Raw genomic sequence first — 23268 nt, forward strand, 5'->3', positions numbered from 1 at the left:
AACTTTCCCATCCTTTTTGCTGCCGTTTTGCTGGATTATTTGGTTGTGGGCACGAGGGATGAATTACAGGCGTGGGGTAACTCAATCCCTCTCTCCCCTGGAGGAGGTCTACCGGCAGCTTGAAGTGAGGTGCTGACCTTGGTTATCTTACCCTCTTTTTCTTCTCCTGCAAGCGACCACAACAGAAACCTCAAGTGAAATTGTCCTAATCTCTCCTGGAGATTTCGATTTCAGTCCTACGTGGGTGCTGTTTGAAGCTTCATGAAAGGAACACCTTAAATAAAAAGGTTTGTGGTGGCGTGCAGCAATAAAATTGCTTTCAAAGCCTTAACGCATCGGTTCATCAGGAGAAACCCAAGCGTGTTCATTAACCCCTGGCTTGCTGGCAGTTTCAAGGATGCTGCCTATGGCCAAGATCAGCCTGTTATCCCAAACACAGTCACCCATCTGCTGCTGTAGTCAGGCAGCAGCTCCAAATTTTATATTTATGCTCTGTTTCAGGGAAACAAGGACTTAATATTAAACTCATTTTACATACAAGCAACAGAGACATCAAGAAATTGAAAGGTGTGACTGCCCTCTCCCTACCCTTAGCTGTCTAGAAGTTAGGCATCTAATGTAAGCCAACTTTCTGGGAACTTTCCATGGTCCATGGAGGAACAGGCTGCTCCAAAGCATTTGTTCCCCCTCTTCCCACTGAATGTAAGTGGAGCTTATGTTAGAAATGGGGGGTTTTAGCCTTCTCGCCTAACCTCACCTGACCCCTACCCACAGCCATTCAGGAGCAGTGAAGTCCACCAAATACCAGCTCCAACTGGCACAGTCATGCCAGTACAGTATCTCTAAGTGGGCCAGTGTGTTGGCTGCCGTGTCACACTTTTGGACACTTTTGGTCCAGCTGTGTCACACGGGAAGTATGTGGCAACACCAAGACCAAGGTGCCCCACACTCAAACTTGGGCTCTTCCCCCTTTTGGAAACTGAAACTGCTTTAAAAGCCTTCACTTGTGCTCTCAGAAAACACAAAAAAATGAATCCCAAGGGGGGGGGGGGGAGATTAGCATAACTTACAGAAATATGAAAATTCAATTCAGCAAGACAATCCATTTTCCCCCATCACCAAGACATCTCTTCCCAGATAACCTATGTGGTACGCGACTTTCCAGCAGTCAGACGTGAGGAATGCCCATTCTGCCCCGTTCCCACCTGGTTCTGCTCAACTGTCTGGCAGCTCTGCCCACACCAGCGGCATCCTCACGGGCAAGAGCACAGGGAAAGGGCTGCAGCTTCTGCTCTTTATCCAAAATACCAACACATTTAGGAGTAACATAAAATAGCCAGAACTATCCCCTTTATGCTCTTTGGGACTATGCCCGGATAGGAAATCTTCCCAGGAAAAGATAATTTGTAAAGCATTATCTATAGCGTAAGGCCTAATGAGTTAATCCCCGTCACAATGTATATCTGATGCCTTCCCACAGAAGGACGCAACCCAGTAAGGAGGTATTCCTGGCATGTCACTACACATGACCAATTTGCAGGAACATCAGCTTTCCCTGCCGTGACCGCAAGGAACAACAAGATGGAAAACCACCACCCATCTCGTTCCAAGTCAGCAGCTCCCAGCATGCCTGCTTGGAGCAATAAACCCCCCTCACAAACGTGACCCTTTCCTCAATCTATTGCTGTTAAAGACCTCTCGAGTCCTCTTCTTTTGGGAATCCAGTTGACAAATTCAGGCAAACACACTCGAACAAAAGAAAAAAAATCCAAGCCAAATACATGCAACCGTTCGGCAGTTTGGTTCACGTGTTTCGCCATCGGTTTTTAATCCTCCCTTCAATGAAGGTGCATTGGCACCATGCACCCACCAGCCCCGTCAATGTGGACCCCTGAAGCCCCTTGGCTCCAGCCAGCGTGCCACCTTCTCCAAGCCAATAGTGATCTGGCTGCAGGGTGCAACAGAGCAGGCAGTTATGACTCAGAGTTATCATTAAGAAACATTACCCCCAGAGCACTCGGAGGTTAACAGAATATGCCCCAGGTTTAATAATTAATCTTTCTTGGCCCCCTTTACTCCATATTGGTTTTCAATATGCAGCTTCATAATTCAGAAAATGAACACCGTTTTCTTGCAAAGGGGTTAAATTTATTAAGGAAAAACATCCCCACAAGGACAACATCTCCCAAAGGAGACGTCTCTGTAGGACATGCTGCAGATGCATTCGCTGCCCACCCATGCCATCCCTTGCTGCCCACAAGTGGCCCAGAGAAGACCTCTCCCTGCCTCCTCCCAAACCCTTCAACATCCACCCCATCACAGCCAAGACAGCAGATTATACAACGAAGGGCAACAGCCACAAGCTGTGGCCTGGGAGGATCATGTAGGACACTGGGGAAAGCTGTCCTATGAGCTTTCAGTGGTACAGTGTTGAAAGGGGTAATCTCCGTCCCTGGAGGTGCTGGTTGCCCTCCTCCAGTGCTGGTGGCACTAGAGACCTCCGGCAGTCCCTCCCAGCCAGCATTTCGGGGGCTCTCCCTTGGGTCCTGCTGTGCTGTAGGAGATGCTGATGGCCCGGCTGCTCCCCTGGGACTTCCCTGCCTCCCCCCCAGCTTTGCTCCCCCCAGGTCTCCGCCGTGGACCACGTCTGGATGATGTCCCTCAACTCCCCTTGTTACGTCCCCAAGCTTCCCAGGAAACGCATTGCATACCCTGGGGCAACACCAAAGTCAGGGCAGCTCTGTGCGTGGTGAGGAAGGCAAAGGCACTGGGAGGTTGAGGAGACGCTCAAGAAAAACAGATGATACAAACAACCTCTAGAGCAGCTTTTTGTATGCATGTGATTTAACCATCCATAGACACCGTTAACTTTAATAGGAAGCAGCAGAACTGAACCCATTCATGCAAAACCTAAAAAAAAAAAGACCAGAAAACACCTGGTTCAAGTAAATATGTGCAGTTTGCCACTGGACACCCCCCATGAACACACGAGACCCACACAGCCATATACACCATGCGATTTGCAAAGGAGATTGTATGAATCCGTACCGAAGCCATGCTCTCTCTAGGCACGGACATGTGCAACCACTGAACGTGGCAAGTTGCCGGCTGGCCCAGACGATGCTGGGAGCCGCTGATGAGGAGCAGCTGAATCCTGAAGAGGAAAATGCAAGGAGCTGAGGGAAGACCAGCTTGAACAATGTCACCATTTATTTTTTCTAGATTTGTAGTAGCGGCTCTAATAGGATGTAACGCCTTGAAACCTTTGATCAAACGTCTGAGTGCCCACAGGGGCGAGGATGGAGCCTGCAGAGTGTGGGGATGCCCATCCTGCTGCTCCCTCCCCACCTCCCCAACCAGGCATCCACGCACACACTCATCACCTCCTGTGGCTACTTTAAAGTAAAAATGCCCGAAATAGGAGACAGCTCAAACAGATTTCATCATCACATCCTGCACATATCAAGTGAAATCAGAAAGGGAGAGGAGCAGCCTACAAAATAAATAAGCATTTAACCCTTGTGGGGAAAGAGTCAGTGTCTTGGCTTTGGGGGGTGCTGAGGAAGTGCTCATTAACACCGGGAAAATTAGTGAAACTATCAATGAACTGAAGCGGGACACGTCACGCCGCAGGAGAGCACAGGTGAGCGATGAGGGGCGGATCGGCCATCTGCAACCACGGCTGAGCTGACGATGCCTGACAGGACACGTGTGCAGGTCCAAATCACAGCAAAAAATTTAATTTCATTAAAAGCCCCGGTTGGGTATAAGCCCAGGTTGGGTGTAAAATTTGTCTGCAGCAGAATCGGGGCAGGACTGGAAGAGCGATAGCCCAGCGCTGCTCCCCACCACGCTCAGCATCACCACGCTGGCCAAGAAGGGTCCTAAATCCACAGCGGTTTCGAGCTAAGGGATGCTACAGCTTAACCAGTTACCCCTTGAGCTGCAGCAACTGGTTGGATTCGCGCACTGCTACTGCATCTAACAGGAGGCAAAGCACAGCCTAAAAGCCCTTCCAGGTAGGTTTAAACTAACCGGTCTAATGTCGTACTTGCAACAGTCTATCGGGCAGCAGCTCAACAAGCTCTGCTCACCCAACACCCCTCCAATTGCATTGATCAGAGAAGGTTTTAAGCTGCTATGCAGAATCCTATACCGGGGATCAGCGCTGATTTAGCTGAACTGCTGCGAAACCTGGAGGAAGCTCATTGCAGGGACCTCACAAGTGCCAGCTAGCCACCGTTAGCCATTGCTCGCTGCCAAAAATGCTGCTGGTGCCTGAGCACCCTCCTCACCCTAAGACCCATCTCACCCTCTCGTGTTTCTTTAGCAAGACGTATCTCCTGGCCTGGCCTCTGGGCTTTGCCCCGGTTTTGCCCCTTTGCGAGATCCTTAGGCTTGCCAGAGTCATCTTGTCAAGTTGGACCCAACTGCCTTTTCTCAGGGCTGATCAACTTGCGTCATGCAAATTACCCAGGGTGGAGGTAAACTTCGTTAGTGGCAGAAAGGGGCGTTCAGATGGTTCCTTTCATGTTTCAGAGGTCATTTGCATCCTTATTCTCTGCCTTTAAGGCAACTCCCAGTTGACTGAACACCTGCTTTTAGCTGCCGGGAAGTAGATAAAAAACCTCCTTCTCCACCCTCCCCCAATTCACACCCCTTCTGAGTATCTAGCTGGTGTGACTGAGACTTGCAAAACCCTCCCCACTTCAGGCAGGCTGCTCATTTTATCTTGGTCAAGATGGAGATGAGCACATTCTCCTGCCTAATTCATCCCAGAATCTCCAAAAAAAAAGCATCCCAGCAAACCAAACACAAGGAAAGCAGAGAGCCTCGCACCAGGTCACGGGCTCGGTGGCTCCGCATCTCTGAGCCCCAAACACTCTCGCCGATGTCCAAGGTGTCAGCCCGGCACAAAGATCCTTCCGAAGAAGGAGGGATGGAGAAGGGAAGCCAGCTGGAGTGAACTTTATCGAGGAAAAGCCAGCCAGATGGCCAGCAGCCAAGTAAAAATAAGGCTCTTCCCTAGGAACCACTGATAGTGGAGAAAGCATCACCCCTGCTTAGACACAGCACTAGGATCCTCTGTTATATCACTTGTCCTTAGCATCATCATCACCACAACTCCAAAGACTCAGTTTATCCCTATTCTCTGGACGGAGAATTGAGGCATGACCTGACAGTAAAGAGACCAGTGGCAGAAGCAAGCATCAAACCCAAGGGCATCATGAGTCCCTGCAGCATCTTCTGGTCCCCAAGGCAGACAGATGGAAGGCAGACAACATATGTGTCCCCCCACTGGGACATGGCCAGGGCTCAGGCAAAGGGCGGTGACCACGCAATTTCACTGTGACAGTGTTTCCCTCATTATAAAAGGGAGCGTTTCCTCTCTCCAGGGCTGTAGTGAAAATACTCCAATGACTAATAACACAGAAAAGCTAACAGTAAACTGCAGAAGAAACTCTATTAAAGAAATACACACACACACACACACATTCTCTTTGCCCACTTAAAACTAAACAAGAGTGATGTACTGCAGCAAATTATACTTGTTCCTTGATTTAAGGTGACTATCTTGAGGATGTACCATCAACATCAATCCCTCTTTCTTAACACAGGGCAACGGGCTGCACCTCTGAGAGCATATTGAGGGCATCAGCAAAAACAGAAGCATATCAAAGATCTTCCAGAGTTGAGCTGCTTAGGTACAACAGCTTGTACACCTAAGTTTTAACCTTTTCTACTCGATATTTATCCACACCGCGATACGGATTAGCCAGCGCAGGCTGAGCACTCTGCAAACACACGCAGAAAGCAACGTTCCTGCCCCTGAAAAAAAAAGCTTATGTGAGGAGGCGAGGAGGAGGAGGTGGCCCAGCAAAAGCAGACAGATAGCAGGGGGGGGGCGAATTTCACCTGCACAGGAGATGCATCGAAGTGCACAAAAGCTCTCGAGGGAGATACTAATCAACAGAGCCCTGACACGCACGTCTCAGCTCTTCGCATTATGGCACCTGCGGGCTGCTGCACCGTAGCAAGTTACTGGGATGCAGATGCTCCCGCTTACATGTGTCAGTCTCCCATAGGGACAGGGTAAGCTTCACTCCAAATCTTCCCATGGCCACAAGCCGAGTTCCTTGTAAAGCCAGAGGCCAGACTGGCTCCAAGGCTGGTTCCCAGGAGGTTCATGGGCAGCCCCAGCAGCCTCCCCAGGCTCTCCGTGCAGCGGCTCCTGGGGCTGGAGTCATCTCTTGGGGCTGGGGTCATCTTGCTGGTCACCACTGGGACTGCTACAGCCAGCGTGAGATGACCCAGCTGGACTGAAGCTGCCTCAGCGATGATACGCTATCCTTCAGGAACATACTTACGCTGACAGTTAGGGTGTATAAATGCTGAGAGCAAGCTCAGACAAGTAGCTCGCAGATTTAGGCTGTGTCCAAACCTTGAAGAAAATTTAAGGGCAGCTTAGGAGAGGCCCAAACTTTCATCCAGTGGGTTTGGACATCCCAAGCCACCAGTAAGCACCCTGAACTGCAGTCCTCCTACGCAGGGTGCAGACATTACACACACGTTGCAGACCCTACATCCAAACAAGCTGTCCCGGCTGCGCTGACAGTGCAGAGAAGCAGGTATTGTAGGGAATGATTCATCCCATGCAGAGGCCTACAGGAGGTCAGGGTCAGGCACTTCCTAAAAATATCCGTTTCTCTCCAGCGAGTGTAAAACGAGGCTAGGGACTGATTCAGTTGCAGGTAATTGCAGCAGAGGTCTCTCAATCTAGAGGAGCAAAGTCCCCTGCTGTGAAGCCCAAATACAACCAGAAACAAGGTCTGTGTGATGCACAGACCTCAGCCTGCTCGAGACAGATAGTCTCCAGCCCTTCTGAGACCCCCAAGCACTTCAGCAGTCTAAAATCCTCCCAGCAGCCCTGAAGAGGCAAAATACAGGGAAACCCGTAACAAAAAACAAGTCTGGAGGTTCAACAGAAGAGGTCTCACCCAAGGGGTGCAGGGAAGCCCAGGAGGGCTTGTATCTCCAGGTTTACAAATGCTGAAAGCATCACCACTCACCTCATTTCCCAGGAAACTCCAGCAGGACCTGACTTCCCTTCCACATGCTCCTCCTCTCTCCTTTTTGCAGTCATCCGAGACCTATATGACATTACAACAAAAGAAATGTCAGCAAGTCCAACCTTGTCCCCTCCCTCCAACCAAAAAGCTTAATTTCCTCAGTTCTTCAAAATAAGGCTGCACTGGAAAGCAATTATATATAAATCGCTGCTTATATATCTATTTAAATATTTTTTTAAAAAATATATATTATCTATTTAAATAGATATATAAATTGGGGAAGGGACAGGAGCCCCCATGAGCAGCCGAGGTGGCAGCATGCTCCTCTGTGGCAGCGAACGGACGAGCATCAGGGATGGAGCCCTACAGCCTGTCCCATGAACACCCAAGGTGACCCAGCAACGGGGCACCAAAGCGACCATGACGAGGCCCTCCTGTGATGTTCACCGTCAGCTCTAAAGCAATCCCTCAAACGCTCCTAAAGAGTAATGGGAGGAAACACAGCCAGGAGCGGCAGGGAGCTCGGAATGGTGAAGAGATAGATGCCCTTCTTGTGGTGCTCGCCCAAGGCTGGCCAAGAGCTGCGAGGAAAAGGGGTGGAGGCAGCGGACCCCTGCTCCGTGACCCAGAGCATCCCAGCAGCATCACCAAGGGGACGTGGACTTTTCCCAGCGCTGACCTCCAGGCCTTGCTGACACCCCACACTACAGCCCGAGGATTGCACAGGACAACCAGAGGGACATCAGGCTGTTGCTCAGGTCCCCAGCACCATGCTGGGTAGTGGTACCAGCGGTCTGTTTTCTCCCACCATCCACACCCTCATCCTCTCTTTCCTCTCAGGCCATAGGACGCCTCGTTGGGGCAGTCATATATCACAGTCATATAGCACAGAGCTCTGGCAGCCCCAGGCTGAGGCAGAGCAGGGGAAGGGGACCTTTATTACCATCAGAATAGCCTCATCACTCAGCCCACTTAACCCAGCCACATTTGCACTGCTAAATTTGGGAGAGTATGAGAAGCATTCCCGCAGAACAGAACGGGAGGTGGGGGAGGGACAGGCAGGCTTTTGGCCTCCTTTAACTCCCGGCCAAGCCTCTGTAATTCAAAGTCCATGCCAGGGATGCCACCTCAAGCTGCACAGCAATGGCCCAGACCCAGCAAACCTGGAGATCCGGTGCCTTAACCCCTTCGAGTCAGCATCTGAGCTTGGCTATTTTCAGAAAGATTGACTTGGGCTTTCTGAAACAGAGAAACAGCTCCCTCTGAAATAACAGGTTTCCAGGAGGCATGTGGGGGGAATTCAGGACACCTCCACACAGGAAAGGAGGCCCTCAACTTCAGATAGCCAACTTTGAAGACCCTGCCCTAAAGGGATGCAGTGCTCCGTTTGTTAAAAGCTAGCAGCAATTCTTACATTCGAACTGATTTAAGAAGTTGTGAATTACTATCTTCAGACGAAAAATAGATGAACTGCTCAGGAAAGACAGCATCAATACCAGCAGCGAGAGGGGGCCACCATCCCTGGCAGCAGGTAGAAACGTTGCCCTGACCTGCAGCACAGGCACCTAAAAACAACTGATCACCAAGCTTTGCTTTTGAGATTGTAGAAGGAATTAAACCTCTATTTCGCTCTTGTTGCTGACAGGTACGGGAAGGAAATGCAGGTTACGGTAACCTTTCTGGGCCCGTTTTCCATAAACACCATCAGCACCTGCATCTTCCTGAGAATGCCCAGAGAAATCTGCTCCTGGAAACCCAACCCGTGAAACGTCTTGGGGGAGCTGTTGCTGCCCACATCCAAAAAATAAACATGTTAATTAATCCCAAAGGGTGCCAAGTCCGATGGCGTACAAGGTGAGCCAGAAATCTTCCCCAGCGCCCACACCGAGATGTTCGAGGGAGCTTTTGAGGAATCCAGGCATGAGCCCGGGCAACCAGCCGCGGAGCTACGGCTGCTCTCCTGGGACATTTCCCAAGCTATTCACACGCACACACACAAAAAAAAAAACCTAGGCCTGTTTGCCGTAAAAGTGGGCATCAAACGCTCTGACATCAAGAAGGATGATTAAAGACAGTTGCGTTACGAGGAAAGATTAAAAGAACTAAATATGCCCAACTTGGCTAAGCAATGAGTAAGAGGAGACGTGATAAAAGACTCCAGGCATCTGAATGAAGGGAGTGGCATGGCATTAAAGGACTGAATAAAATATCTTTCTGAGAAATGGATCCATCAACGATCTCCCAACAGATAAGGTACAAGCCTCATTTTTTAGGCATTTATAAAACCAGTCACTAGAACCGAGGTTTTTGAGGAGAAATCCACATTGCCCTGAAGGGAGCACACACCAAACCTTTTAATCTCCGGCACAGGGCGCTGCGAACAAAGCACGCGATGCCACAAGGGAGCACAGGAAACTTGGGCAGAGGCAAGTATTTCATTCTGCCTCATCCAAGAAACAGAGATACGCTTTTTCGCTGTGAAATTAAAAAAAAAAAATTCATTTTCACCCCTTCTTTTTAATTGAGCAGCCCTAATCCATGATGTTGAGTGTTTAAAAAAAAAAAAAAAAAAAAGGAAAATAACCACCAACCCATTCAAAATGATCAGGTCTCGGGGTCTTACGAGTACTAGACTTTTTCCCCCAGTAGTTATAGATACACGGGGTACCGCAGAGGCAAGAGCCTGGCTTGAGCTGCGTGATGGCATTCCCAGGGACTGTGAGCCCGGCAGCTCTCCAGACCCATCCAGACCCAGCCCACAGATGGGCAAGGTGACAAAATCCTGGAAAGCATTTCAATACCTGGCTCTGCTGAGACTGTACCCCTTGGAGAAAGTACCCTCTGAAACCCAGGGACCTGATAGGCTTTATAAAGATTAGAAGTAAGCCCTAAGCTCTGAGAAAACTGCCCAGGACTGAGAGCTAAACCTGTTCTGCTGGCTTTACGCCAAAAATCCATGTATAATGCATACAACGTACATACGTATCTAAATACCACATCTGTGAAGCCGAAGCAGTGGATTTTGTGTAATTTCACATGATCTCCAGCCATACGAGGGTCTCCTGGACATCTCTCCCCAGCGTGGACAGAAGGGCGTACCCAAGGGAAGGAGCTTGACCTGGCCAAGAGTATTCACTGAATACAGACACATGCACGGTGAGGTTTCCAGCAACACCAGCTTTTCAATTCATTTGATGGGCCTGGGGGTTGCAATTAACCCCCAAATGTTCTTTCAGGTGATTCTGCCCCAATATTGATGCAACTTGGCCACTGAGTGTGATTTACAAAGCTCAGCGGCATCCCAGATTGGGGTATCTGAGAGACTCCTTCATCCTCAACAGGGAAAAGCCAAAAGACATTTGCTGATGGTGCAATTTTAAATCGCAGTTAAATTCACATCATGGCCACAAATCATCAAGAAAGTGCTCCCATCCCAGCTCCCCCTGGCTCCCCTGACCTGGTGAGTCAATGCAGGGCAATTGGGTTTAAGAGAAAACTAGCTAGGAAAAGAAAAAAAGAAAGGTGAATAATTTTCTTCTAATTAATTCCCTAAACCAGTTCAGTGGGGTTCAGGCAAGTACTAGAAATCTTTCCCCTTTTGGCATGAGTGAGATCAGCTGAACTGCAACATGTGACCGCAATCCAAGGCAACCTTTGTTTGCAAGACCAAGAGTGGATCTTTTTTATTCCCCCCCCCTTTCCCACAGCAAGCTCTTAAGTCTGCAACTGCCTTTCTCCATGGGAACAGGAGATCCACCATTTACTGACCGGTGAGTTTTATTGCAGAGTTGAAACAGGATGTTCACAAGGGATTTTATTATATTTCTTTTAATAAGTGGAGCATTTTAGTACGCAGTGAATCTTCTTGCTTTATGCTTGCGTGTCTCTGGGAGGCTGAAGTACAACACCAGGCTGCCAGATTCATTTTATACATTGAAGAAACATGATTCTACCCAATCTGAAAGGCAGGCCAACACAAAAAGACCTGTTCAAAGTGGAGGAAGCTCTGCACTTACAGTTTGGGATGAAAAGGGGAAAATTAAAACATCTAAGAGAGATTATTATACCTTTTATCAAACCTTCCTCTTCCCATATAGAATCAGCTGCTTCCATCACTGCAGCAACACTGACGCTTCAGATAAGCGGGCTCAGGGTATCACTGTCACAAAAAATTAAAGGCTTGCAGGTTGTATTCAGACAACTCCTCCCTTTCCTTTTGAAGTTAATTTTGGATATCCCCGCTCAGGCCATGACTGCAGTTTTCCTCTGCTCTCATCATGCATTCAGACAGACAGACAGCCCGCCATTGCAGCTAGCGTGGCAGGAGGGCAAAGCCCCTCTCTGACCCACAACTCATCCTTACATGAACGGCTTTGGGGAGCTGAAGAAAGAAATGTAAAATTTTGACTCGTGCAATTCCCACTACAGGGAGTAAGGGTTATTTTTTTCCCATTCAGCTAGTTAATAAGAAACAACTGTCTCCCAAAACACAGATGAGTTTCTACTATTCAGAACAGTGGGTTGGGATAACCCACGTGTAAAAAGAAAAAACGGAGAGGAGCGTGAAGGAGCAGCAGGTCCTGGTGTAGCAGTGCCTCTCCTGCATCACTCGCCCGAGCGCATGGTGCTGCAGCGAGGAGCCATGGCGAAAGGCGAGCCCAGGCGCGGCCCATGCACCGCGGGTGCGGGAGGGCAGAGGGGAAGGTGTAACCCAGAAAAAGCAAAAAGCTGGATCCCTGTGGCTCTGCACAGGCGGTGCGGATGCCCTGGTACGCGGCAGGACCGCAGCTCGCTCCTGTGCTACGGAGCCCTGGCACCTCTGCGGAACCAGCACAGAAACCACTCCGCATCACGGACAGTTCCTCTGAAAGCCAAGGGAGAGCTGACTGTACAATTAACAACGTATAAAGAAATCCACTTGCTGTTACTCTTTTTTTGCTTGCAAAGAGCAGTAGAACCCGATCCTCGGTGCGCAGCTCTGCAGGGTGCAGATGCTTCGCCGCTCACACGCCTGCCCAGCCTTCCCTGGCACAGAGCCCTGCTGCCGGCAGCAATGCCCACTGCCCCAGCTGTGACAGCGATTTCTGTATCCTTCCCTTGATAAAATAATGTAGCAGGGTGCCTTTTGGTGCTTAAGAGAGGCGATTGCCAGCACAATCTCAGACAGCATCTTGCTTTCCAACAGACTGAGCCTCGGGATACCTTCGGAGCTACCTGGGAAAGACACGTTAATGTATTCTGCACGTGGGCAGTGGGGCAACATGCGCTGAACCCGGCTGGATAGACAGGCGGGTAGGGAAGCATCTTCTGAGAGATGACAGAAGGAATGAAAAGCAGGAACTGGCAAGGACAGCCCGTTCAGCACCGAGGCACAGAAGACAACCAGCCCCAGTGCCACCTCTCCGGGCAGGATGAGCCCCATGAGGGAGGTGTGGGCTGGGAAGCGGCCAGTTTCCCGTGTCCTTCCCGAGAAATGCATGCCTCACCCTGACACACGCATTTTGGTACCCAGGTCAATCCCTACTCCCACTCAGGAGAGCCTTTGCTGGCAGCCATTTTCCCTGGGTATTTTCCAAACGCTTATCCAGAGCTTCCCATCCTCACTCTCAATAACTCAGTAGCTCCCACATGACCATCACTGCTATTCTATTTTTGCTTGAGATCTGAAAAGGTGCAAGAGAGAAACGAGTGGGTTTTGGGTTTGAGGAAGACGGGCACCTCTGCCTGCGCAGGCAGCCGCTCCTTTGCTGGGGGAGAGGCGATGCACTTGCCCTGGGCACAAGGCTCTTGGAGAGGGAATGGAGCTGGATGTAAGTGCCTGGACCGCTGCTGGAGGCCTGGAAAGATTTACCGCCGGGCTTGGAGGATTTCTGCCTTCCCAACAAGGCGGCTGGGGTGAAGAACGCAAGTGACGCAGCAGCATCCTGCCGGGAGAGAGGGGAAAAAAGTAAAAAAGGAAAAAAAAAAAAAAAAAAAAACGAAAAAAACTTAAAGCTCTTTGGATGAGGTTCAGGATGACTACACTTTTACTGTAAGTGTTTAGTAACTCGGAGTCGCATAACCCTTCTCTGCCCACTTGGGGCCACAACACGAAGATTACAAGCTACAAGAAACGCTTCACACACACACGCCCGGCCAAATGCCCCGTCCGAGGGAGGACAAAAAAACCTTTAACAAATTAAGCTGCGTTTCCCATTTAAGCAGAGCCCGATCGCTATTTATTTAACAATTTTAAAGTGTTATTTTAGCCTTCCTGGTTTGTGTGTGTTGAGAGGCTGTTCCTGGGACAGGAGCCAAAGTCGATTAGAGCAACTCGGCAGCCGAGGAGGGAGGGAAAAGCAGGGTGGAAGAGCGGAGGAAGGTGCCGGGGCAAGGCTTCACCGCAGGGATGGTCACTGGCAGCCCCCAGCTGCGGAACTGGAGGGAGGCGAGCGAAAAATTGGGGACAGCAATGGGGAGAGAGAGCCGGGGTGGAGAGCAGTGCCCGGTCCATCACCATTTGGTGGTTGCCGGCAGAGGCTCCCCGCTTTCGGCACACCGATGCCTTGCCCCGAGCAAGCATGCTGGGAAATGAGCAGGTGAAAGCAAAGCTGCGGCAGACCTGCAGGCACAAGCATCCATCCCAGGAGGATGACACAGAGCTCTCCGCAGCGGGGATGCCCCACACGGGTACCGCCCGGGCGAGGCACTGAACCTGCCTGAGAGATGCTTTCCCAGGAGAACAGACCAGGGGATGGATGATCCACTTGGGTACAAATGCTGTTTGGTATTCACCTGCTCAGCACGCCCTGCAGCACCAACAGCCCTCGGACAAACGCATCGAGGGAAGAACAACAACATCAAACGTCTCCCCGCGGGTACCAGATGAGTCCCACTCTGGGGTCCTGCATCCTACTCCTCCGGCCACAGCTATGCCTCGGGGTCGGCCTCCAGGAATGATTTTTGGATCAGGCAGGCAGAGGTGAGACAGATGGTGGCAAAGCAGGATGGATGCTGCCCCCAGATGAGCAGCTTTCTTGCCTGGGTCACAGGAAAGCTACCTGGTACCCACTGATGGGGGGGGGGGGCTGTGAAACCTGTGGCTCGGACTACCACCAGCCCCTTCCACCTCCACACTCCCAAAGTGACCCTTTCATCGATTAACACAAGACCCCTCCTTTCACCCATATCAAAGCACGAAATGCTGCTTTAATCAACAGTTTTCCCCAAAGAGCTCAGGGGCTCCTTGGCCATGGCAGCTCCAAGCACGGGCGCTTCCTCAGGCTCACGTGCCCCATCACCACCGCTGCCATCGGTCGGGGCCGGCTGGCGGCAAAACCGTAACGGCTCTTCTCCATCTGCAGTGCAGGTGGAGGGTGACGTGAGGGGAAAATCTGGGGACCCACTCGCACCCAGCTCCTCTCCTCCGACCCATCCCTCTGCCCATTACACGTGGGTGGGTGGAAGGACAGATGCAGACACAGGGTCTCCCCTGGACCAAGCGTGAGCAGACTCGTCCATGTGGCTTTTCAAGCCCAAGCAGAGAGAGGAAGAGCGCACATGCTAGTGGGAGCTCTGCTAATAATGATTATGGGGTGCAAATCTACAGAAGGAGGGAGCCAAAACACAGGGAGCACCGGAGAGCAGCCAAAACACACCAACAAGTGAGAGGAGCCAGCAACAACCCCAACACTTGCAAGAGCCGGGCAAAAGGGCTGCGCGCGCCCAGAGATTTCAGTAGACACAGCCATCAGGACTACCCCACGAACTCATTAATACAAGCACAGCAGTGTGCCAGGGTGTCAACGACCCCATCCTCCAGAGACATCCCCAAGCGACATCCCCATGTGAGCACCGGGCGCAGGACTTGCAGCCGCGATGGTGCGTTAGGCAGAGCAGGGTTCGGTGCAGACCCGGCGCTGGTGCTGCCCTGAGGCACTCTGGCCGGCTGCATGCAGGCAGGGCTGTTTGCCGGAGGACTCGGTCGCTGCAGCTCTGTGGGAACAGTTTCTCCTTCCCGTGTTGGCCGGGCAGAGGCAGTGACCCAACCCAACCCAACCCAGAAGCCTCACAGCTCCCGCTAGTCCCATTTTATTATACTTTTTTTTTTAATATGATACATGTGTTATTGCACAGAGAAACACCTGGAAAATGCAGAGCAAGGGTTATGCCAGAAAAGAGAATGCCCGTGCATGAAAAGAGTGACCAGGGGGATACAGGCTCACCACAGCAGCACTGCAAGCACATCTCAAGGCCAGCACGCTCCCCTCCAGCCGCTCATCGTTGCCTCGGAGCCGGGCTTGGCACCCTCTGGGGAGGGAAGTAGGGCTTTCCCACCTCTGTTTATTCTCCTTCACTCTCATTTTTGGGAAGTAACAGAGCACTGAGGAAGGTAACAGGTGAGAAAATGAGCAGAAGGCAATTCTAGTCCAAAATCCATCAGGCAGCTGGGGAAGTGAGCGGCCAAAGGAAAGCGAGCAGAAGCGAACCGAGGGAGAGACACAGCAAGCCTAGAGACATTATTCTGCGTGCTCCCGAAGTGCAAATTGGGAGTAGCCACAGAAAAAAAACAGCTCACCCCCAATGCTCGAGGCTCTCCCTGCCCCTTCTGAGCATTTGAGAAAATAAAGACCTTCAGCACTGCCCAAACCACCCACTGCGTTTTGCAGAAGATGGGTTTTCCACATGCCCAAAGACACATCCCAGAGACGCCACGACAACTTGACTGACCAGACTGAAGAGCTCTGAAGCTCCGCTATCAGCAGTACTGCCACACCAGCCCTGCCACAAGCTCGCCGTCCAGCAAACTTCATTTGGTGGTCACTCCTTTTGACAGTAGGAACGGCCCGTGGATTTGACTTCTTCCCATTGTAAGCTGCAGCCTGTTAGCTTTGAAAAGGCAATGAATAGCAAATTGCTTGTTTTCTTCTTCACTTTCTCTGTACCCTTTTTAAGACAAATTACCATGCTGCTTTTATTTTTTAAGCAACCTAGATCAACACAAATCAGATTCAGCGTCAGCATGTCACACATGTCACAAGCAAGCATAGCAAGCATTTCTTTTTTTTTAGGTGAATTTTAGCATCAACATAGCTAGAACTGAAGCCTAAATCTTCCTAGCAAGGCTCACATCTACATCCTCTAAGACAGCAGGCACAGACGCTGGGCTCTGTGCTGTGCAGGACGCAGCAAGGCAAGGGAACCCAGCAAACCACAGGGGAAAGCTCTGCAGCCTACAACAAAAGACCAGGCGTATCCCGTAGGTCTGCCTATCTATGATCTTCCTCTTCAAGGCACTTTTATATCCTCCTGTGATTTTAAAACCCAGCACACGCTGTTTCAGCTTTGATGCTATGCATTCTTATTATCAACCAACCAATACCAGAATAACCTTTCTTCTTGCAGTAAAACCCCTCTTTTCCCCGGGGGGTACAGCTGGTAGGGCAGAACAGACCAGGCATTTAGCATTTAATCATAAGCATAAGTATCAGCTTGAATCATCTAGGCTTGCATGGCTCCAGAGCATTCCCACCGGCTGCAAACACCAGCCGAGTAACATCACCGTCAGATGGCAGTTGCAGGGGTATTTGGTTAAGCATCCACAGGGGAGGAAATCATCAGCTTGCATCACAGCACAGAGTGACCAATTTGTGGTCAACCAAACTACTCCCAAGAGCCAAAAAACCAAGTGCAATGCAGTAACGTCGGAAATTTGGATTCGGAACAGCAGGAGGTGTTGGGACACTCGGCCTCAGCAGGACTGACGGGGCCAGAAGCGATGCCAAAATCTGGATGCAAGGACTGCAGAAACACTGGTCCAGAAGGGACTTCAAACAGCCACCCAGCCCTGAACCCTCTCTTGGCTCGTTTGTCTTCATGCCGCTCTCCAAGGCAACACCGGCGCAGCTCTGCCAAGAAGGAAACAGGACTCGGCTGCAGTTCCCAGCGACGAGCACCGCTCGCCCCACCATCCGGGAAGGGCTGCTGTGCTGCTAACAAAGCGGTTTCTAATGCTTTTTGGGCCAGCTCCAGCATCACTCATTCTCCTTCACCACCACCATCAGGAGCTGGAACCTACGCTTTGAGAAATGCCAGCCTACCCTGCTGCTACCAGGCACGACGGGAGATGATGCACTGGAAGACAGCGTCCAGAGAAGCACTTCCCTGTACATAATTTTCTTCTAGTCCTGTCCTCAGACATGGAGAAACATCGGGTGCTGCACTCCTCACACCACCTTCCTGGATGTCTCAAATCTGCTACATTCCCTTCAAGTCTCAACTCTACCAGGTGCTCAACCACCTCTCCTCTCCCTGTTCTCCTTCCCTCCTCCTGCATGCCATCCATTATCCAGGCAAAACTGCATAGCCATACTTGGAAATAATTTTGGCGACGCTTTTCAGCTTTTTCTATACTAACAGAAATTCCTTGTCCCAGCTCACAGTGTGGACGTATAGGATGTGGCTACACAACTGACCACATGATGAGCCGCAGTACAGCCAACACCAGGAGACCAGAGATACCTGGCTCCAAAATTACTGCTGAAGACAGGATCCCATGGCCCGACACCTGTGGGTTGTTTTGGGTTTTTTTTTTCCCCCTAGGTTTATCATATGCAAATCTTCCAGATATTCCTCACAAGGAAAGTTTCCCAAAGAGAAGCTTCATCTTCCCCAGCCACCTGCTTTCATATTAAAAATAGAGGGACTGAGACTGGATGCTGTATTTCAAGTGAGGTTTTATATGACAACCGAGACTGAATTATGACTTTTGCCATTTTTCTGTGGGCTACTCAAGATCTGCCTTTCTTGTAACGGCATCTGACTGTCAATTCACAACCAGCTTGTAATTCACTGCAGCTCCCAGATCCCTTTCTGTAGTTAACCTGTTACTGCTGGTTTTGGGTACATGCATCCGATTTCCAAGAGCACTGTTTTGCACTTGTCTTTACTGAATTTATTTCTCTTGTCTTCAAAGCAGCTCATTAAGACAACTGTAAGAGAAGATGCTATCACCTAAAATACCTGCAATGTCTCTGGTTGCATTTCGTCTTCCGTATCCTCTGCGGTCTACCATCTAATCTGCTACTGACCCTCAAAATGCCTTCCTGATCCAACAGCAAACCATTTATTTAGCTTCTTAAGTACCCACTTACTATGATTTCATCTTCAGCACATTTCCTGAGTTTGTTTATCGAGCTGTCAAGATTTCCTCAAGAACTACTCAACAGCTTTCAGCACTTTTTTTGGTAAAGTCACTAAAATACCAGACTTAGTATGAGTTTGCCTAGTAGTTCTGCAAGCCCTCCATCCTTCAGGAGGACTTGCTACACCAGGAGGTATCACAGTTAAGAGCTGGCAACTCAGACGATACGACTTCTGCAGTTATTTGAAATTTTCTTTAAAGTCAGATCAAGCAGATCATCCATTCCACATTCAGGATCAGCATCACCGTTTTTCTTCAAGTCGCACCTACCCAGCTGTCTCTCCGTTGCTATTTCCCTTGGCTGAGCTAGGACTTCACAGCTGCAGGAGCTTACAAAAAGCTCACACCCAAAGGGTTAAGACTTGTTTTTTCATGATCTTTAAATCATAAATATGATTTCCACTTGAAAAGGGAACACTTCATTTAACAGACACAGTGGCTCTGAAGGCTAATGCAGGGTTTTGAAGGAAATAAAAAAAAAAGGAAGCAAGGGGAGAAAGCAAAATAACACTTCCAGAAAGTTTTCCGAAGGAAATGAGTAACCACTTGTTATTAAATGATAAATCACAGTCCTCGGGAAGTGGCATTGTCTGTGGTCTATTTTTAATGAGAAAACACCCCTGTCACTGGCACAAGGGCTGACCATGCTGACGGGACACATCTGTGGACAGCAGGAGCGTTCACTGGGAGCCATCATCTCATTCCTGCCATTCCCATCACGGATCCACAACCAAAACGGCACGAAAAGGAAGTGGCTTAGAGGGGAAAAAAAAAATGCACCCAGGACAACGAACAAGGGCTACTGTTTTCCATGGAGGGAGGACAGGAGGAAACACTAGAGACCAAGCGGAGGAACCAGATCCTGAGCATAGTCTTAGGCGTTGCTTTTGTTTTCCATGTGTGAGGGATGCATACGAAGCCACCAGGAACCAAATCTGTGCTGACCCCAGTGTCCCCATAGGGGTTTAGGTGACCTCCCACATGCACTAGCATCCTCCGTGTCCCCAGGATGGGGACAGGTTGGGCACGCAGCCACAGTAAACCCCTCGGCCTCTTTTCACCAGGATCTGCTACCGAGACAGGGCTTTCTGGGGAAGCACCTAATGCTGCAGCTCCACTGATGCTGAGCACTTCAAAGGTGTAATTAGCCTCATTTTATGCTGATAAACGAGTCCCAGATTCCTGTGGCAAAGTGACTCGCTGATTGGGAATAGGCACGCAATGTTGAGGGAAGGGAAGCAAAAGTCAGCAGAGCTAGCTGGAGGCTCAGCTACAGGCACAGCCTCAAAACCAAACCAGAGGGACCACAAGCTCTCAGACACCCTGCCACCACGCAGCAAGCCTCCTGGCACGCTGGCGAGGGGACCGTTTTTGGCACCTTGCGCCAAGCCCAACCGGCTCTCAAGCCCCAACCAAGCACTGCAAGCCCGAGCCACAGGGTTCAGCTGCAGACCCACGTCCCCCACACACTCAAGCCAACTCCGAGCCAAAACCACACGCGCATCCCCAAACTTTCCAAGCTGTACCAGGAACGAGCAGGAACCTACAACTGGCTCGCTGAAATACAACGCGCTATGCCTAATTTTACTGCGAGGGTGACCAAGCACTGGCACAGCTTGCCCAGGGAGGTTGCGGAGTCTCCATCCCTGGAGATATTCCAAAGCTACTGGACGTAGTCCTGGGCAACTGGCTGTAGGTAGCCCTGCTTGGGCTAGGAGGCTGGACCAGATGACCTCCAGAGGTCCCTTCCAGCTTCAACCATCCTGTGATTCCGTAATTGCAAAGACATACTGCATTGCAATCCTGCACGTTAAATTAGCTTTCACTGACCTGGTGCAAAAAAGACTGTAATTATTCAACTTCTCAACTACTTCTGACATTCTTTCCATAGATGAGGTTTAAGCCTTTTTTTTCCCTTCCTTTTAATAGGAACGCAACCCCACAGTTTGCAGGAGATTATATAACACACACGCATCACTCTTCCAAAACAGCGTCTGAAAGCATTTGTTTGATGATTTCCCCCCCCCCCATAAACCACCACCCTGCTGGTCTCATTCATCGTGCGGCATTTTGCAACGAAGCGTAAAAACGGTATTAATCATAGCTCCGAAAAAACACAAACTTCTTCTCTGAGGTTTGAAGTAACCATTTGGAAGGAAAACTTCCAGGAGCCAGAGGGACTGACAGGGCTGGAGACTAAAGTCCTTCTTTTCAAAGGCCAAGTGTATCCCAATATATCCCTTGGACAGCTGCCCCGAGCCAAAGTTATAATACTTTATTCTTCAGTTCAAGTAGCAAGAAGGAGATTTGGTACAAAATCAGGACAAATACCCAAAGTGAACGGGGAGGTTTAGCAGGCAAATGTGTCGTAAATCTAACCAGAGGCTTGAGCTCTAACTACAGCTTTGGTGAGGATCAATGTCTGAAGTCTCAGCTGCCTATCACCTCCAGGATGCTGCAGGGAGTGGGGCCAAAATGACCAGGTAAGGGCACCCATCCCTTGCAGGCAGCACCCGAGCGTCTCGGACCGAGCGCTGGCACTTGCCCGCGGCAGAGTGTTGCTTCAGCAACAGTCAGAAACACAGGGATCTGCAAAGGCTATGCCAAAAAATAAAAATCATTATCATCTTTATGTTTTCTGGCCAAACACCATTGGAGAAAATTGCCTTCTACATAAATCAAGCTCTTTGTCCACCTCTGCAGATTTAGTGCTTCTCGTGGATACAAAGAGGGGCTTCTGTCAAAGATGGAGTTGGGAAAAACCATGAGGCTCTTTTCTACGTTAGATGCTTTAGCAGAGATCTGCCAAAGGCTTTGGAATCCCTCCGCTTCAGAGGTAAAACATTAATAATTTAAACCCCTCCTTTTCAATTAGGAAGGGCACTAAAAGAAACTATTGAAAGAGAAAAACCATCAAGCCTGCCACCCCATCCAACTCAAACACTGACATTTTCTCTCAAACCCCAAAAGTGGTTTCAACGAGCTGGAAAACAAGGATTTTGCCTTTTTCTTACCCATCCTTCCCTGACATTTTCTCCTCTGCCATTAATCTTCCAGGTAAAGCAGTCGACCACGGGGACAGGGCACATCAAGCATCCCGGCACAGAAAGCCCTAGGATGCTGCAGCCAGGGGCAGGGGTGGTGCAAGCAGTTGCAAAGCATCTCACAGGGCACGCCAAAAATTTCGGGTTTATTGTTATATTAGTAGGATAGGACAGGATAGGATAGGATAGGATAGTTCGGTTGGAAGGGACCTACAACCATCATCTAGTCTAACTGCAAGTACTTTGTATTAGAAGAGCAAGTGGAGAGAGAAAGAAAATAATCAATGATTGATCTTTTCCTTTTTCTTCTTTAATCAATAATCCCAGACTCTTGTGTGTGGTGAAGTTCCCTGCTTATTCAAAGCACGCGTGCCTCTCCCTGTCTCAGCTACTGATACCATTTCTTATCAGTACGTTTCATTCTTTCCCATTCTTGCAAGAGCTCTGCAAGGTAAAAAAAGGATACTATCTTCATATTTAAGAGGCAAAAAAGGCTGACAGAGATAGCTCTACCTCGCTATCAAGGCTTCTGCAAGAGCAGGAACAATGTGGCTGCCCAAGATTTAGCGTTGTCTACACAAGCCCTGCTGGGGACCCCAGCTCCTTCGTCAGCAGCCAGCCCGGGCGCAAGCTGCTGTCCTGGTATGGAGGTGGCCAGATAAAAGCACACGCTCAGAGACACATTCCCCTCTTCCACGCAGATGTACGTACTTCAGATGACCAGTCCAAATTTGCAAAGAAAGATGCGTAGGGCCAGGGAACATCATCCATTTACTCCATACCATGGCTCCTCTTGGGCACCCAGATCTACCAGCCAAGCTGAAGACGACCTTTTGCATTGATTTGAATCCCCAATGCAGCCGTGTAAACACTGGAAGAGTGCAACCTTATGTCTCTGCAAAGGATGGTTAAATACATCCTTTTCTTCAGGAAAAAAAAAAAAAGGAAAAAAATACATCCTTTTCTTCAGGAAAAAGGAGGAATTCAAAACCTACATGCCAGCTGATCTGGTGACGAAGTGCCATCCTCCAATAGCTTTTTTAGACAGTCATGAACTTTAAATTTATTTTGTCTCCTCCTCCCAGCAAGCTCCTAAACAGTGCAAGCTAAATATTTATAGAAGAGTCCCTGTTTGTTTAAGTTACAATCCATACTCGCTGAGGTCCAATACACCCAGATCCCGAAATGACAGCTGATTACAGAAGAGGCTGAAAACATGGCAGAGGGGACCCTGACGCTTACCAGACCTTTCCTCTGGACACTTTCTCCAGTGGTTGTTTTGGGGCACCTTTCCCAGCTTCTTTCAAAAGAAGCACAACTGCAGCTCCCGCCAGCCAAGGTCCACATTTCATAAGATGCTTTGGCACAGCTCTGCTCAGTGCCACAGAGCCCCAGGTTTTGGGGAGCCCCCGACGTGCTCCGGAGCCCATTCCTCCCCGACTTGCAGCAAGGCGGCTGGATTGCTTCTGGAAATGCAACTGAAGCACCGGAGCTGCTGCACAGCGTGCACCAAGGCAGGGTGCAAACACCTCCGGGCCCATGCAACCAACCTGCCGCAGGTGGGGCACGGCACGGCGTCACTCCGGCTCAACAAGTCCTACCCTGACCTGTCCCTTCCAACAAGTCCTACCCTGACCTGTCCCTTCTGTCTCTTCTGGATTCAGTAACAGCTTCTCCAGTTTACCATAGCGTCCACTCCAATGGCACAACAAAGTCCTCCCATATCCTACAGAATAACTGAGGATATCCAAACTTTTTGGCTAACTGGACAACCTGTCAGAAGTTTAAAAGACACCTGTATGTGCCGACACACTTCTGCTATAAGCTAGCTAAGTCCAACAAGTCAGACGGCAGAGGATGACAGCACCTTCTTGCACGTGGTGGTACACAGCTTTACGGGTGAGCCAAGGAAAAAATTAGACCTTGCTTCAGACGTGGTGATTTCCATTTATTCATCCCATAAAGTCACATG

General features: G+C 49.8%; 1 long non-coding RNA gene across 6 annotated transcripts in view; it reads right to left on the reverse strand.

The window, feature by feature from the left end:
• The window catches only part of LOC140647366 (uncharacterized), an 80235-nt gene that overhangs the window by 5941 nt on the left and 51026 nt on the right, over positions 1-23268 (reverse strand). For 4 of the 6 annotated variants that reach the window (XR_012040742.1, XR_012040741.1, XR_012040743.1 and 1 more), the window contains one exon: positions 7071-7151. This is a non-coding gene — a long non-coding RNA (uncharacterized lncRNA). Of the gene's footprint in view, positions 1-7070; positions 7152-12788; positions 12995-23268 lie in introns of all 6 variants that reach the window. The other 2 variants (XR_012040745.1, XR_012040744.1) reach the window with 2 other exon arrangements.

Source organism: Ciconia boyciana, chromosome 2 (assembly GCF_034638445.1).
Source record: "Ciconia boyciana chromosome 2, ASM3463844v1, whole genome shotgun sequence".
NCBI classification, from domain to species: Eukaryota; Metazoa; Chordata; class Aves; order Ciconiiformes; family Ciconiidae; genus Ciconia; species Ciconia boyciana.